This window comes from Chelonia mydas, chromosome 2 (genome assembly GCF_015237465.2).
Source record: "Chelonia mydas isolate rCheMyd1 chromosome 2, rCheMyd1.pri.v2, whole genome shotgun sequence".
NCBI classification, from domain to species: domain Eukaryota; kingdom Metazoa; phylum Chordata; order Testudines; family Cheloniidae; genus Chelonia; species Chelonia mydas.
The window spans coordinates 144,648,217-144,664,436 of NC_057850.1; the positions used below are offsets into that span (position 1 = coordinate 144,648,217).

General features: G+C 41.6%; 1 long non-coding RNA gene across 1 annotated transcript in view; it reads left to right on the forward strand.

Moving 5' to 3' along the window:
* The first annotated feature begins 12,845 nt into the window (after positions 1-12,845).
* LOC122464596 overlaps positions 12,846-16,220 on the forward strand; it is a 50,742-nt gene continuing 47,367 nt past the window's right edge. Inside the window, exon 1 of the long non-coding RNA XR_006288786.1 lies at positions 12,846-13,129. This is a non-coding gene — a long non-coding RNA (uncharacterized LOC122464596). The remainder of the gene's footprint in view (positions 13,130-16,220) is intronic.

Below are 16,220 nucleotides of genomic sequence, written 5' to 3' on the forward strand. Positions count from 1 at the left end.
GGACTGTGGATTCTTTGTAGCTGGTCTTATAGTATAGTGCCCATTAATCAGAACTTTAAAAATAGAACTAAAAATCAGAACTAAAAAAACAGGTCTTTAAAAATATTTGTAGTTAATCATTCAAAACAAATCATTATACTCCTTATAAAAACCAAAACTGTCTGAAATTGAATCATCGTAGCCAGATTTTTTGAATGTGGGTATCTAAAGCTAGGCCTCTAAATCCATATTTAGGAACCTAAATAAAAATAGTCTGATTGTCAGAAGTGCTAAGTGTCTGCAGGTTATGTTAAAGTCAATGAGAGCTGTGGTTACTCAGTACATTTGAAAATCAAGCCACTTTTAGTTAGGTGCCTAAATATGGATTGGGAGGACTAGTTTTAGGCATCCATGTTTGAAATCTGTGGCCGTAATAAAGAATCTTGGTCTAATTCTGGTTTTAGATGTGTACAGGCGCTTCATATGAGAAAGCACGTCCCATCAGCTTGAATTCTAGAAGAGGGAAATAAAGATAGCTGACATGAGGATTTTTCATCTCTTTGCTGTTTGGATTCTTCCAAATGCCGATGCTAAGACACAAAAAAGTAGAGATCCCCAGGGTCAATGACAGGTTACTGCATCTCTATAATCTTTTTAAATCATAGACTAAACTCATTTGTGTATATATGTTGCCTGCTTTAACCTGTAACTAATCCTTTCATTTCTTTTTCATAGTTAATTAATCCTGGATGGCAAGATAGACTGGAGTGCCCACATGGACTGTCTGTGAGTACATGGTAAGAATGTTACAGTCATCCAGGAGTTCACATTTGTTACTTGGTTGGTGAAATCTAATTGTGTCACATATCACCAGGTTGGAGCGTCTGCCCTGCTTTTAACAGTCTGCCCAGAGGTTGTCATTCTTGGTCATGAGCTACACCATACAGCGTGACAATTGATGTAGTCTTGGCAGGATTCTCATGTCACAAGTCAATTGTGCTTATAGATCATAACCCCAGTGCTCTTAAAAGTTTAAATTTGATACAGAGAGTTTATAAGGGTTAAAGATTTGTCACAATGAGTGAATTGCAATCATATGAGGGTCTTGCGACAAAAGACCTTGGAGCAAGGTCTTGGAAAGAGAAAGGTCTTGGACCTTATGCTTGGAAATAGAATTATTTTTTGAGAGGAAAATCTTTGATCAGAAGCTGAGAGTTTTGCTAATAGACTTTGATCTGGTAGCAGGGATTGGAGCAGGGTCTGAGGTCCCTCCTGCCCCAGAGACAGCTGCAGGGGAACTGGTTTGGCTGAAGCCTCAGGCAGCCCATGTAGAATGTGAACACCAGTTACTGATGATGGAACTGTCAATCAAGAAGAAAGAAATGAAGGAGGCAGAGCAGAGGGCCTACCAAAGATGCATTGCCAATGCAAGTTTTTAATGATATGGAGGACTGTGATGCTAAGGTTTATAAGAAATATAAAGAAACTATAGTGAAAACTTTTAAGATTACCCGAATCCTAGCAATTGAATTATAGAAATCTTAAAATGTTTGACAGTATCACTCATGTTGAACATGTACACAAAATGTATAAATGTATGAAAAATGGATAATACGTGCAGGTGATAAAGGTAACTATGAAAAACTGTTTGATCTGATGGTGCAAGAACAATTGCTGTTGACATTCACTAATGAGGTGAAGGGAACCATCTGTGACAAAAAACCTTCCACAGTTTTAGAATCAGCAAAAATTGCTGATAAATATTTTGAGTCAAGGGTTCATGGGGGATGCAAACCCAAGCTAAAGGGAAATCTCCCTGTTCACCAGGTAAAGAGATAGGAGGGGGTCTAGGAATAAGCCTAACCCCAACTTTGATTAAAAAAAAAAACCTCAAGGGAGCCCAGATTGTAAAACCCCTTACCCTAAGGGAAGGCTGGTAGTCTGTCATCATTGTTGGGCTCCTAGCCATACAAAACCATTTCCCCCCAAACTTAATGTCACCCCATGAGCCATACCCACAATCCACACTGAGAATGCCAGTGCTACTAACATAGTTCCAGAGAGAGTAGTAAAAGAGGTGAATGGCCCAGTATGTTAGGACTGGGTCTTGTAAAGGTAGTGAAGAATTTATTAAGGATGCTAAGGTAAGGGCTGATAAGGTAAGGTAAGACACATTATCCCAAGTCATTTGGTTAAGGCGAGTTTTGTGAGAGAGAAGGACAAACTCCCTGGTATTAGCTTTGGCTGAATTTGCTGTGACCATGCTAGTAGCTAAAGTCCACCTTGAGTGGAAGGGCTTTAAGGGTGGTGGTATTGTAGGCATCAGAAATGTTCTCTCTACTGATATTTTAATAGGTAATCACATTTTAACCATTCTAAGTAGTTTCATGTTATAACCCGGAGCTAGAGAGAGTATGGCTCTGACTCACCTGCTTTGTCTGTGGACAGCAGGGAGGGCTGCAAGTGTGTGTGTGTGTGTGTGTAGGAGGAATGCCCTCTGTCCTTTGTCTGTTGACCATAGCCTCTTGTCTTCAAAGGAGGAATTTGAAAATTCCATCACCTTGTAACAATCTTTTATGTACTTGAAAACTGTAATCATGTCCCCTCTCAGTCTTCTCTTCTCCAGACTAAACAAACCCATTTTTTTCAATCTTTCCTCATAGGTCATGATTTCTAGACCTTTAATCATTTTTGTTGCTCTTCTCTGGACTTTCTCTAATTTATCCACCTCTTTCCTGAAATTTGGCACCCAGAACTGAACACAATACTCCAGTTGAACCCTAATCAGTGCAAAGCAGAGCAGCAGAATTACTTCTCATGTCTTGCTTACAACACTCCTGCTAATACATCCCAGAATGTTGACTTTTTTTGCAGCAATTTACACTGTAGACTCATATTTAGCTTGCGATCCACTTTCTGCAGTACTCCTTCCTAGGCAGTCATTTCCCATTTTGTATGTGTGCAACTGATTGTTCCTTCCTAAGTGCAGTACTTTGCATTTCTCCTTATTGAATTTCATCCTATTTACTTCAGACCATTTCTCCAGTTTGTCCAGATTATTTTTGAATAGTGTGGAGCCCCTCATTAACCTTCCAGGAATGGAAAGAAATATATACTTGTGGTGGTGGATTCTGCCACTGGGCACTATGAGGCTATCTAATGTGGATGTTGAGATTGTAGCGACTGTCCTAGTCACTGTTTTTAGAAGAGTAGGTTTTCCCAGAGAAGTTTTGTCAGACCATGGTACAATTTTGAAGTTGGTAGTCTTTAAAAACGTATAGGAATTATGTCGAGTGAGCCACCCCCTATCATCCAGAAACTAATGGTCTGGTAGAAAGATATTATGGAACTTTGAAAGCTTTGTTGAAAATGTATGTCACCAAGCAAGAGAATGACTGGGACATGTTACTTCCTCATTTGCTATTTGCACACACAAGTATATTCCCAGAATCTACTGGCTTTGCCCCCTTTGATCTCCTGTATGGGAGACAGGTGAGGGGACCTCTGGATTAAATTCAAGATTCTTGAAAGGGTAGTACTGAGGAGACCTTGAAAGAGGTCTGGAATTGCAGAAGGCTTGGTATTATAGGCAGGCTGAAGAAAGGTCCTCTGATATTGGTGATCTGATGTTAGTGCTGATTCCAGTAAGGAAAAACAAAACATAGGATTGTTGGGAAGGACTTTCTGAGGTGACAGAGTGAATGAAGTCACCTCTAGTGTAAAGAAGCCCCATGGCAGGGAAGCTATACAAACTGTACATATTAACAGACTAAAAGTTTACCATGAAAGGGAGATGAGAGTGAATATGATTTGTTCTGCTAATTGATTAGGTCAGGGACAATAAGGAAGAGATTACTCTGGAGAGCATTAAGATATGTGAGGATCTGAACTGCACCCCAAACCAGGAAATGTGAGCCCTTTCAAAGCATCACAATCAAGTATTTTCCAACCAGACAGGTTTACCTGACAGAACTGTACATTCCATTGAAACTATAGGGCCACATCCTGCTCCTAGCAAAGCATATTGTGTTAAAAGAGAGACACAGAAGCAAATTCAGGAGCAGATGGAAAGCATGCTGGAAATGGAGGTAATTACTAAGACAAAAAGCCTCTGAAAGCATCTCCTATTGTGATGGTACCTAAAAAGGATAAAACCATGAGGTTTTGCATAGACTTTGGGAGGTTAAATGCTACCACCCTGACACATACCTCACACCCCACAAAGAGGACTTACTAGATCTTTTTGGGGGGTGCAAAATTTATATGCACATTGGATTTAACTCGTGGCTACTGACAAATTCCCTTAGATGCTGATTCCCAAGAGACATCTACTTTTATAGTGGAATGTGTTTTATATGAATTTGAGATTATGCATTTTGGATTAATCAGTGCAGGTGCTACCTCTCGGAGGCTTGTCCACTAAGTATTTCAGTGGTTACAAACCTTTGTCAGGCCCTATATAGATAAATTGGCTATTATCAGTAGCTCCTGGCAAGACCACTTGAACCATGTGGAAATTTTGTTCCAAAGACTTAAAGAAGCCAACTTCACTGTCAAGGTCTCCAAATGCAAAATGGGGGCTTGCAGAGGTATCTTACGTAGGACACAGGATGGGCAGTGGGTTTGTTTACCCTGATCCTTTAAAAGTAGAAGCTATGAGGAGTTGACCTGCTCCACAAACCAAGAAGCAGGTTGAATCCTTTATTGGTCTGGACATCTATTACCAAAGGTATCGAGTGACATTGTAGCCCCTATAACAGACCTTACAAAAAAAAAGAGGAAACAAGACCAGATGGTATGGTGGAAGCCTGTGAAAGAGGCTTTCAGAACATAAAATAGGTCTTGTCTAAAGAACCAGTTTTAGACTGCCCTGATTTCAGCAGATCCTGTGTGCTGTGTACTGGTGCTTCTAACATTGGGTTAGGTGAAGTGCTAATGCAGGACAGGGTGGGAAACAAAAGGCATCCCATTTCTTTCTTGAGTAAAAAACTGACTCCTGCCGAACAGGACTTAGCTGTCATAGAGCGAGAATGCTATGCCATCATTTGGGCTGTTAAGCATCTTAAACCTTATTGTGATACAGCATGGCCAGAAGGCAGCAGGAGAGTGATATAGGAGAGATATGTAAGTCCCAGGATGAGGAGAAGCCTTATTCCTTGTAGAGGGAAGAAAGGTTTCTATAGATTAAGTAAAGCACCTGAAGCCAATTAGAGCACCTGAAGCTAGTCACCTGATAAAAACCCCCTGCTTCAATCAGCCAGGGGACGGAGTTGGAGTAGAGAGCAGTTTGGAGGAGTTGAAGTAGAGGAGAGTTTGGAGAAGTGCCATGGCTGGCTAAAAGACCAAGACCCTAGGTAAAGTGACACCTGGCTTGTGCAGAGAGAAATGGCAGGAAGCCCCACAAGCTGAAGAGCAGAAGAGGGAAGTAGCCCAGGGGAAGGAAGCACTAATTCAAGTGGTTTACCACTATCCTTAGGGCCCCTGGGCTGGGACCCAGAGTAGAGGGTGGGCCTGGGTCCCTCCCTCTCCACTACCCTTCTCTGGGTTACTAGTGGGACAGTAAATACCCTAGTTCAGGGGCAGGGAATTGTGCCCTGAATCCCTGCCCCCCCCCCGCCAAGAAGAGGAAGCGTGGGACCCATCATAATCCTACTGGCAATTTGCCACACTTATTTATTAATTTTTTTTAAAAAAAATCAGGTTTTGACAGATCTTTCCCCTCTAGTATGGTTATATCAAGCTAAGGGGCACACCAAATCTAGATTATTGCATTGGAGTCTAGCTCTACAGTAATTTGACATGGAAATAATTCACATTAAGGGGAAGGAAAACATAGTGGCAGAAGCCTTATCAAGAACAGAGAGACTCTATGGCATATTCATGAATGTCGATAACACTCCTTCCTACACCAATTTTGTGTTGGGGGTGTGATGCTGGTAAACCAGGTGCTAGCTCTTGCCAAGACTGAACTCATTTGTGTATATATGTTGCCTGCTTTAACGTGTAAATAACTCTCATTTCTTTTCCTGGTTAATAAATCCTTAATTAATTTACTATAGGATTGGCTACCAGAATTTTCCTCAGTGTGAGATATAAGGTACAAATTTATCTGGGGGAAGTGACTGATCTCTTGGGACTGGAAGCAATATTTGTGTTTTTTTTGTTGTAAGTGACCATTTATCACTAAATCTAGATTTCCTGGGTGGCAAGATAGACTGGAGTGCCCAAGGGGACTGTCTGTGTCTCCATGGTAAAACTGTTAGTGATCCAGAATTTCACATTTGTTACTGGGTTGGTGATAATTAACTGCTTTTTAACAATCTGCCCTGAGGTCAGAATTTGGCTCTTTCTTTTATTTCCCTCTCCCCCAAAATTTTGTTTGATGCTTCAGACTGCTAAACTGGGACCATTTATTTTATATTTTATAAGGTGGCAGTTCTTTACAACTAAATTCTATTCTTGGCAGTGGCAGATTATCCAGTGGGCCCATAGGGCCCATGCCCAGGGTCCCAACCAATTGGGTGGCCCTAGAAAAATGGGCACCCAAGCAGAAATCCACTGCAGGGCAGTGGAAGACTGGAGCCCTCGCAGAAGCCATGGGACAGGGAGGGGAAGCCCCAGCACCCCAACCCCAATCCCTGGCACAAGCACAGGGTCGGTGGGTGCGTCGGGGGAAGCCCCAGCGCCCTGACTCCAGTCCCCAGCAGAAGGGCAGAGCGGCAAGGAAAGCCCCAGCATCTGGACTCTAGCTGTGGCCCTGGGACTGGAAGAGCTCTGGTTCTGTTCATTCCCTCTGGGGCACCTGATATTGACCACTGTTGGAAGACAGGACACTGGCCTAGACAGACCTTTGGTCTGACCCAGTACGGCCTAAACTGATTTAAACTGCTGAGGGGATCTAGCCTGATAGCTGCTTTATACATGCATATGACTAGTAAAGATAGAATCCAGGTTTGGTGATGAAGTTAAATTTGATCATCCAGTAATAATATAGACGAAAACGATCACATTCAAGTAGACTAGAGACAAAGATCATTTAGTGAAACAGCTCCTCAGTCAAGCCAGAATTCAGTGCTCTGATAAATTCAATATAACTAAAATGGCAGCCCCTTCTTTTTGGTATCATGGACAATTGCTGTCCCCTCAGGTCAGACCTAGACATAGGTAGATTAGAAGCATGACTGGACACTTTACTATGGGCAAGTACAAGGTGATGAGTTTAAGTGTTAATTATTAAAATATGAATTAAATGTGAAGAGCACATAGCAGGAGAAAGACAGGGAAGTGGCAATGAACAAAATATGAAGCCTTAAGTACAATATATGACTGTTCATTAAGTAAACAGGAACACAGAAAACCAGTGGGAAGAGAGTTGTTATACCAAATGCAATGAGTTTATAAAAATGCTTGACTGTCTTTTCAATTACAATATATTTTTGTACAAAACTGTACTTGTACAAATTGGTTCCAGAATTATTCCATTTTAAAGTATGCTAAGATGTTCACATAACATGAATATAAACATGTCTTACCACACTGCTAGTTATTAACTTTTATGTCTGTGAAAAATATCTCATGCACATTCCGTCTTCAAACGTGTGAAGAATTATTTCATAAAGGGGCTTTCCCGAGCCTGGACATGTTTTCCATATTTACTATCACATTTAATTTGTAGCTTTTGATATCAGATCTTGAGTCAGCTTAAAACATTTTCTTTCTAATATAAACCCATAGTAATTATGTAAGGCAACTCTTACAAAACTAAATCCCAACATTCAGATTTCTTTTTTCAAATTTTCAAATAGGCTTATGAAAGCACAAAATGTCTGATTGAAATGTATCATTGTATGTTTGTACTTGTTCCTTACTGCTCTTGCCTTTGCAAAGTCTAAATTTCGGTTTGTCTAAGATATTACAGGTGATAAAATCATTTGGAGTTAACTGTTAGTTGAAATAACAGCTTCAAAGTTTTGATATTTACCTGCAGCTTTTGGGTCTTTAAAATGGGACTGGAAGACTTTCAAGAAGAGAATTACTTCTGGAAATTCACTTCTTTTGGTCCCAGCCCAGATACAAACAGGAAGTAGAAAAAATGTACCTATGTATTTTAGAGCCTTAAAAATTGTATGTCTCAAATTCAGTTCTAGAAATGGGTGCATATTTGGAAGAAGTGCCTTATGTTTTTCAAGGTGATTTGCTCATCTGTTGTAACTCCCCAAGCCTACCATCTCCCCACTACCATCACAAATAGACCAGACTTCTTCCCTACTATCCTACCTGCAAAGATCTGGAAAATCAAATTCATTGTTGAAAGTAGTGTTGATGCATAGTGGTTGTTTGAGTGGTGAGCTCTATGTCTCTGGTGAAGGAACAGAACGTATGTACTGTTAGCTACTATAACTTTTCATCTCTTTGCTTGTGTCATTCTGTGTTGGGTGAGTTATGTGAACCTAACCTTACCTGGAACACAACACAATGCTTTTTATTTATTACACAGTTTGTATTTATTTCTCAGATTTTTAAATTTAAAAACATCTCCAAGACAGCTATGGGAAATTTCACAGAGAATTGGCCCCATCTAGCTGTAGAGCTTTGCTATTGTGAAGGAGCATTTTCATGAAGTGCTTCTTATTCCTAGAAGTAGCTTATGCTTTGTCATAAGTATAAAGGGAAAGGTAACAGTGCTGTATACAGTGCTATAAAATCCCTCCTGGCCAGAGGCAAAACCCTTTCACCTTTAAAGGGTTAAAAAAAAGCTAAGATAACCTCGCTGGCACCTGACCAAAATGACCAATGAAGAGACAAGATACTTTCAAATCTGGAGTGGGGGGGGACAAAGGGTTGGTCTGTCTGTGTGATGCTTTTGCCAGGAACAGATCAGGAATGCAGCCTTACAACTGTTAGTTAGTAAGTACTCTGGCTAAAAATGTGTTACATTTCCTTTTGTTTAATGGCTGGTAAAATAAGCTGTGCTGGATGGAATGTATATTCCTGTTTTTGTGTCTTTTTGTAACTTCAGGTTTTGCCTAGAGGGATTCTCTATGTTTTGAATCTGATTACCCTGTAAGGTATTTACCATCCTGATTTTACAGAGGTTTTATCTTTTCTTTAATTAAAATTCTTCTTTTAAGAACCTGATTGATTTTTTCATTGTTCTTGAGAGCCAAGTGTTTGGGTCTGTGTTCACATGTACAAATTGGTGAGGATTCTTATCAAGCCTTCCCCAGGAAAGGGGGTGTAGGGCTTGGGGAGATATTTTGGGGGAAGACGTCTCCAAGTGGGCTCTTTCCCTGGTCTTTGTGTAAGACGGTTGGTGGTGGCAGCATACAGTTCAAGGCCAAGGCAAATTTTGTACCTTGGGGAAGTTTTTAACTATGCAGGTCCCCACATCTGTACCCTAGAGTTCAGAGTGGGGAAGGAATCTTGACATGCTTTGTTTAAAAAATCTCATAATATTCCATGTTAATTATATTTTTGTTCTCATTTTTGAATTTTTAATTTTCAATTTTTTCAGCTTTTGTTTTTCATTTGTAAGTTTTCTTTTGTCTTTGTTTTCTCTTTTTCTTCACCTTTCAGATTTTCCTTTTTATTAGTTAATAAAGAACAGGATCATTGACAAAGTAATAGCTAATTTCATGAAGAACAGGATCTCCAGCAGAGGGTTTACTGATCTCAAGGGCCCCACTCCTGAACTGGCTGAAGAGTTTCAAAAAGAGCTTGGACTTCAATAGAGTTGCCATTCTTTTGTTAAAGATTTTCTTTTCTGACACAACACATCACTCAGCTAGCAAAATCCATTCCCCTGTGTGTTGTTCTTTTTAAGACTTCAAAATCTTGTATTTGTCATAGTTCAGGACAATTGTACTTGTGTTTCTCCTCAGCAGTCCAGCAAGGTTACCCACTCTCAGGATTCTGGGTCCCCTGGAAATCACCTCTCTTGAGTGGAGACACACATCTTTCCCTTCTGACCAGGGTATCTCCAAGCTCCACAGTTCCTTCCTTCACTGTATTATTCCCACCAAAAACAGGTTGCTCAAGGACACCTGCTTGCTTTCTCCTCAGAGACAGTAAACAAGTGTAATTGCTACAGTTATAAGTACCATGTGGCTCTTTCTATGCAAGCCTATTCTAGTTTCAAGATAAAAAGCTTTAGAGACAACATATAAAAGAACCTACACATGTGCTATTAAGCTTACAAGAGATCTGCCCCTGACAATTCTAACATGGATTCTGGCACAAGTAATTCTTGGAACCCCCACCCAAGAAGAGTACTTGTGGTTACAATTTCATTACAGCTTCAGTTCAGAACAAGCACCTAGTCTTATGTGGCTTTCCAATTTGGATTGGGATTGGGGCCCTCTGTGGACCTGGATCCTGTCCATTTGCTGGATCAGGAAGAAGACCCTGAGTGAGGTTAAAACCAGTCTATTGATTCAAAAATCCTTTCTTTGTCTACTCATGCCTGGAGAATCCAGTTTGAACTAGTATATGTTGATCTCACCAGAATAGTCTTCAAAGGGCTGATACCAGCAACTACATTAGCATTCCCCTCCCTACCTGAGAAGGTACATGCAATGTCACAATAACACATACAATATACAGCATAGGCATTATCCCTAATTCAATAAGGTTAAACTTAATTCTATAAAGAATATCTTATTCCATAAGGTTTGTCCAGGGTATGACAGGATATTGTCAGTCTGTCACAGTATTTAATGTTTATATTATTTTTATTTAAACATCACGTGGCTCTAACATAACAGCAAGTATAGCCTCGTGCTGACTGTAGCCTGCAGCTCCCTGCAGGCCCACACTCTGCATTCCAAAATGGAGGATGGTTCTGCAGATACTCCTCAAGTAACATGTGGTGTTTAGATGTTGCTTGTAATTATTAGAATTGGGAGCACTGGCTGTTGGGAGTCTGAAAGGACCGGAAACAGGAAGGAGGGGGGAGGAGTTGAGAGGCTGGGAGAAAGCTACGCCGAGTGCAGCAGCAGCTTGGTAAAGAGGTTTCCACTTTGAAAATAAAGTCTTGTTGAAGCTTGTTAGTACCTTGCCTGGTTAATACAACATAACAGCTACTTCACACACTGTACACCAAATTAGCCCCCCATTTTGGATGCAGAAAATATGACTGAGTGATAGAAAGAAAGAAAGTGTTGTATTCCTCTCATAAACTGTCAAAAATATCTTCCACATAAGTGCATCATTGACATACTCCATTTCTCCTTTGGCTAACTGTTGCACATTAGAATACAGTTTTTGGTAAACAATACTATTTTTTTTCCCTAAAGTCTGCAGTTTGTAAGCATAGGTGCCCCCAAAAGTCATGAGAATCAAAATGTGAACATTTCTAAAGGCCAATTTTTAGCTAATTAGAAAAAAGAAATTAATTAACTGATTTACTTGAAAATACTTAGAGTCTTAATTTCTGCCTGAAGTAAATCATACTGAGAGTTAGGAAAAGGGGAATGTGATGGAGTGTTCACCACCACACTAGTCTGGAAAGGGTTAATGTGGCCCAGGAAGCAGGGGGAGGGGCGGGGGAAGGAACACAACAGGCCACACCTGAGGGAGAGTTAGTCTTGATAAGTAATCTCTAATTAAGAATGGAGCCCAGCTGAGTAGGAGCAGGCAGTGCTGGTATAAAGCCAGGAAGTTTTGAGCAGAAAAAGGCTTTAGTGTAGAAGCCTGCAGTCACTTTCTGGGTTTACAGAGGGGAAAAGGAGAAAACCCAGCAGGTGAGCAGAAGCCCTGAAATTCTGTCCCTGAGGGAAAGGAATACACAGAGACATGGTGGATAAGGAAGCCTGAAAGAGGTGGAATAGGAAAAGGCCTAGCAAAATGGAAACAAGGTTTGGAATGGTACAGACCTTTGCTACTGATTTGAGGGTCCCTGAGCTGAAACCTGGATTAGTGGGTTGCCCCAGGTGGCCCCAGGTTCCCCTACCAGCCAATGGGAAAATGGAATGGTCTGGACAGTGAATTGGAAGCCTGCCTCACACAGTTTGTACAGAAACCCTTTGATACCCCTAAAGGGTGAAACCACATAGTGACCTGGTTGGAGGGACAAGCCATGAAGAGGGAGCATCCTGACTCTCAAAGATGAAGCACCATAACTCGTGGAGCATGACAGGGGCTTCAGCATGAGCGAGAGACAGAAGGAGGTGTCAGATTGCTTGGAGCTGCTTTCCAGATTCAGCCCCAAGGAGGTGTCCCAGCAGTGAGTAGAGTATCAGTTTAAAAAGCCTGAACTCAGATCTCAGTTCTCCACTGAATTTATTGCATACAAAATGCAAGAGAAGAAATGGTAACCTAACTAATCAGATACATGCTGCTATTTGTTCACCCTGGATTAATTTTGAAATGTAATTAGTAAAACAAAGAATCAAGAAAAATGGATTAAATAATTCCTTGTAATACCTATACTGTATAAGGTATTGGTATTACCTTATTAAAACTGGTGTTAAACTGGTAATTAAAAGGTTACTTTTTATAACATGGCAATTTATTACCAACAGAGTAAATGCTTCTTTATGTAATCATTTTTCTTAAACACTGTGGGTTAGATGCACAAAGGGATTTAGGCCCCTAAAATGGCAGTCAGGTGCCTAAATCCAAAATCTAGATAATAAAAATCCCCACTCAGCCCAATCCTGTAGGCACGATTGGATTCACAAAAGGACTAGGAACCCAATTACCACTTTAAGAGTCTAAATCCCTGTGATGGGGTAGAGAGCAAGGGGTTAAGGAACTGCTCTGTGCTCAGCCAGCCCTGCCCCACCACACATGTAGGAAATGCTCCCACTGGAGGACAAATTAAAAGGCAGGGAAACAGCTCTCATAGTGGCAGACCAGGGTGGAGATCAGAGCTGCAGTTCCAACAGAGAAGAACTGAGGAAAAGGCAGAATCTCTCTCCTCATAACCAACTGCCCAAAGGTCCCTCCCTGAGAGGGAAACATTCCCCTTTCCATCTTGTACAAACTCTGGACTTTGGTAATTCTTTGTTTGGTTTGGACTACCCCAGCAGGGGAAAACCCTGAACTAATCTGGTCCAGGATAGTGGCCATACTACAGAAGGAGGCAGTTGTCACAAGAGAAAGGAAGAGAGTTAGCCTGCTACATGCAGCCATGAGAACGTGCGTTGTGGTGAGTAGACACCCTTCATGCTGCCTAGATCCAGACAGCGACTTTGGGACAATAGTGGGGCAGGGGAGGATGAGGTGCAGTGATAGGAAGTGGTCCAGGGGAGGGTAGCCTTAAGCAACTCATTGGCTGTTAGATCATTGATAGCTCTTCAAGAGACCTGGGTAGGAGCCTGGTGGAGTGGGAGGACCCAGGCTCCCTTACCAACAACCCCACTATAAGTCACAGGCCTAACCCCTGTCCATTGTGTGAAGATATCCTACCAAACAACCCCCAAGCAAGGACTGTCCCAATCCCAGGATCAGGCCCTACTGGGATTCACAAAACCCCCACTCATCTGCCCCCAAACCCTGTTACATGCCTAAATGTGCTTAGTGCCTAATTTTTTTCAGTAAAAGTTCCTGAAGTGCTTATGTTTCTGCCTCTGAGGATGCACGTTGCAGCTCCACACCAGGCAACTGGATGTCTAAGCCCTAGGCTGATGCACAAATTGGGAGAAATGAAATATTCCTCTATCTAACTCATCATGCAGCCTGATCTGGCAAGTAGGCTCAGAGCCCTCTTACCAGATTGGGCACATATAGACAAGCTTAAACATAAATAAAGGAGGAAGAGAATGAAATATCCCCCATAATTGCAAACCCTCTCTTGGTATTAGGCAATTGCCAATAGCTTAAAACTCAGCCAAATATGAATGGAATTTTGGGACCTGCAAAAGGCACCTCTCTGACCTCTGGGATACCCCTCCTGCTGAGTTACTTGAAGTCCTGATTTAAATAATGGAGGTAGGAAAGGTTCTCAATGTTTCACAAGAATCCTTTAAAATTGGAAGTGCTAGGCAACCTAAATGGAGGGGTCATCGCCAGCTCCCCATAATATACTTTTTTCATTAAAAAATTGCTATTTTATATTTAAGGCCTTCCAAAACTAAAGAATTATGAAATCACCAGTTATGGTAAAATTATCATCCAGGCCAACCTCAGGTCACTCAAATATCATGACAATTAAATCACATTCACACATCACGACTTCAACGCCAATTGCAGAGTTCGGTCAGACACATTTCAGGTGTTGCCACTAACCCCCCTGGCCCCCATCTCTTCTCAAGTTTAGTGTTGCTTTTAAGTACTGTTGGCTCATCTGTAAACCAAAATGCAAGTGAAGTTTTTGTTTGGACTACTATCCCACCCACTTTGCAGTGAGGAGGCAGGCTAAATCACTCAAATGCTCATAGTCTTCTGATGCCAGCGTTCACTGGGAAAGAATCGGAGCACTCAGCTTAGTGCCGCAGAAAGGATAGTGGTCTGTGACCCCAGAGGTCCTAGCAATGCACATGGGTGAATGCAGCACCACAGAGAACATAATCACTCAGATAGGGCTTTGTAGTGTGGCTGCTCAGACCCAGACTGTGCTAACCTGGGTGCTAATCACCCAAGTTCGCTCTGTAGTGAGGACATAGCCACAGAGTCCGTCCTCCACAACAAACTGCCTTTCATCTGCAATACACAATCACACTGATACAAATATAGGAATATTTTTCATTGCAACCTATGTTACTTTGCATGAAAAGGGCAGCTGCAGTTTTCTCTCAGCTTGTTTCTGAAAAGAATGTAAAAGAAAAAATAGATTATTCTCTCCTAGCAAGTTTTGCTTCTTTTTAAATTGCAGTTGACTAAAATATAAAATAATTCTTAACTATACAAACTGTGGACTTCCTTTTTTCAGTATAAAGGTTAGTGTTAGTGTTCTGTTAAATACTTTATCATGACAGCCAGATTGTGAGAGAAAGATTAGTATAATATTTATACTGATTTTAATGAATATTGGCTGTCTTTAAATGTACAAAATTTCTGTAAAACAAAACTTCTAGTGTGGTGGTTTTTTTTTTTTTTTTAGTTTGTCAACAAATTAAATGAAATTGGGCCTGAAATATTTGTTTATATCTCTGGTGTATCTCTATTGGATTCAGTGTGCGAGTCAGGAACACTGGAATTTGTTTGCCATCTCTACTATATCAAGTGTCTTTAAAAATACCTTGCACTCATGGCACCTTATGAACATGATTAAGATATACCTCAGAACACCACTATGAAGAAATTATACAGCACATAGGATGACCATACCATTTTGGCCGATACAATCCCTTTTTTAAGCCCTATCTCGGCCGTCCTGACTTTTTTTTTCAAAAGGAGGCATTTGTCCCCTTTGGTAAGAACAAATGGAACAAATGCCTGCTTTTGCCAAAAAAGTGGGGTGAGGGCGAGCGGAGATGCCAGCCCCCTGTGAGGGGGAGGGAGGGCTTGGGGGGAGGCAACATTCCAGCATGGGGTGGGGGAGAGGGGAAGCAGGGTTCCAGCAATGGGCAACAGCCTCAAGTGGGGGGTAAGGGAGGCTTGCCTGGGTGGGTGTGTTGGGGACACTGGGCACTACACTAGGTAACTCGGGAGGGTGGAAGACCACGAGTGACAAGGAAGCCCTCCTGATCTAGGCCCGGATAAACTAAGGCCCCTTTGCTCCTTGAACCCTCTGTGATCGTGCATAACTCTGAGGAAGCTAGCACACAAACAGACAGGTTTGCACACAGCTCGCCAGCCAAGCCCAGCTTCAGCCTGGGAAACAGATAGATAAGGCAGAAATGTTTAGCAAAAACTAGTAACAAATAGGACCAAATAAGGCAAGGCTCTGGCAATGCTACTGAGGAAAAACACAACTGGCTGCTTTAGATGATTGGCTAAGGTATTGTACGGGGCAACAGGTAATTGGTTGCATAAGCTCGTGTAGTGAAATAGGCAAAGGTATAAAATGTATACTGGAATCTGCCGCAGGATTTGAGACAGCTCAGTCTCCCTGCGCCCTATTTGGAGCTCCAAATAAATCTCTCTGCTTCTCCTCCCCGTTGTGGTCATTGGCGCGATGCACACCAGGCAACGAACCCAGCTGTTGCTTGCCTCGGGCACTCTGTGCTGGCAACAGGTGTGTCCCATTTTCTCTTTGAGAAATATGGTCACCCTATGCACGAGTCCAATTTTAAAGGTGGTGAAATTGAGGCCCAGACAGTTTAAGTAACTTGTTGGCAAATCAGTCCAAGATTAAA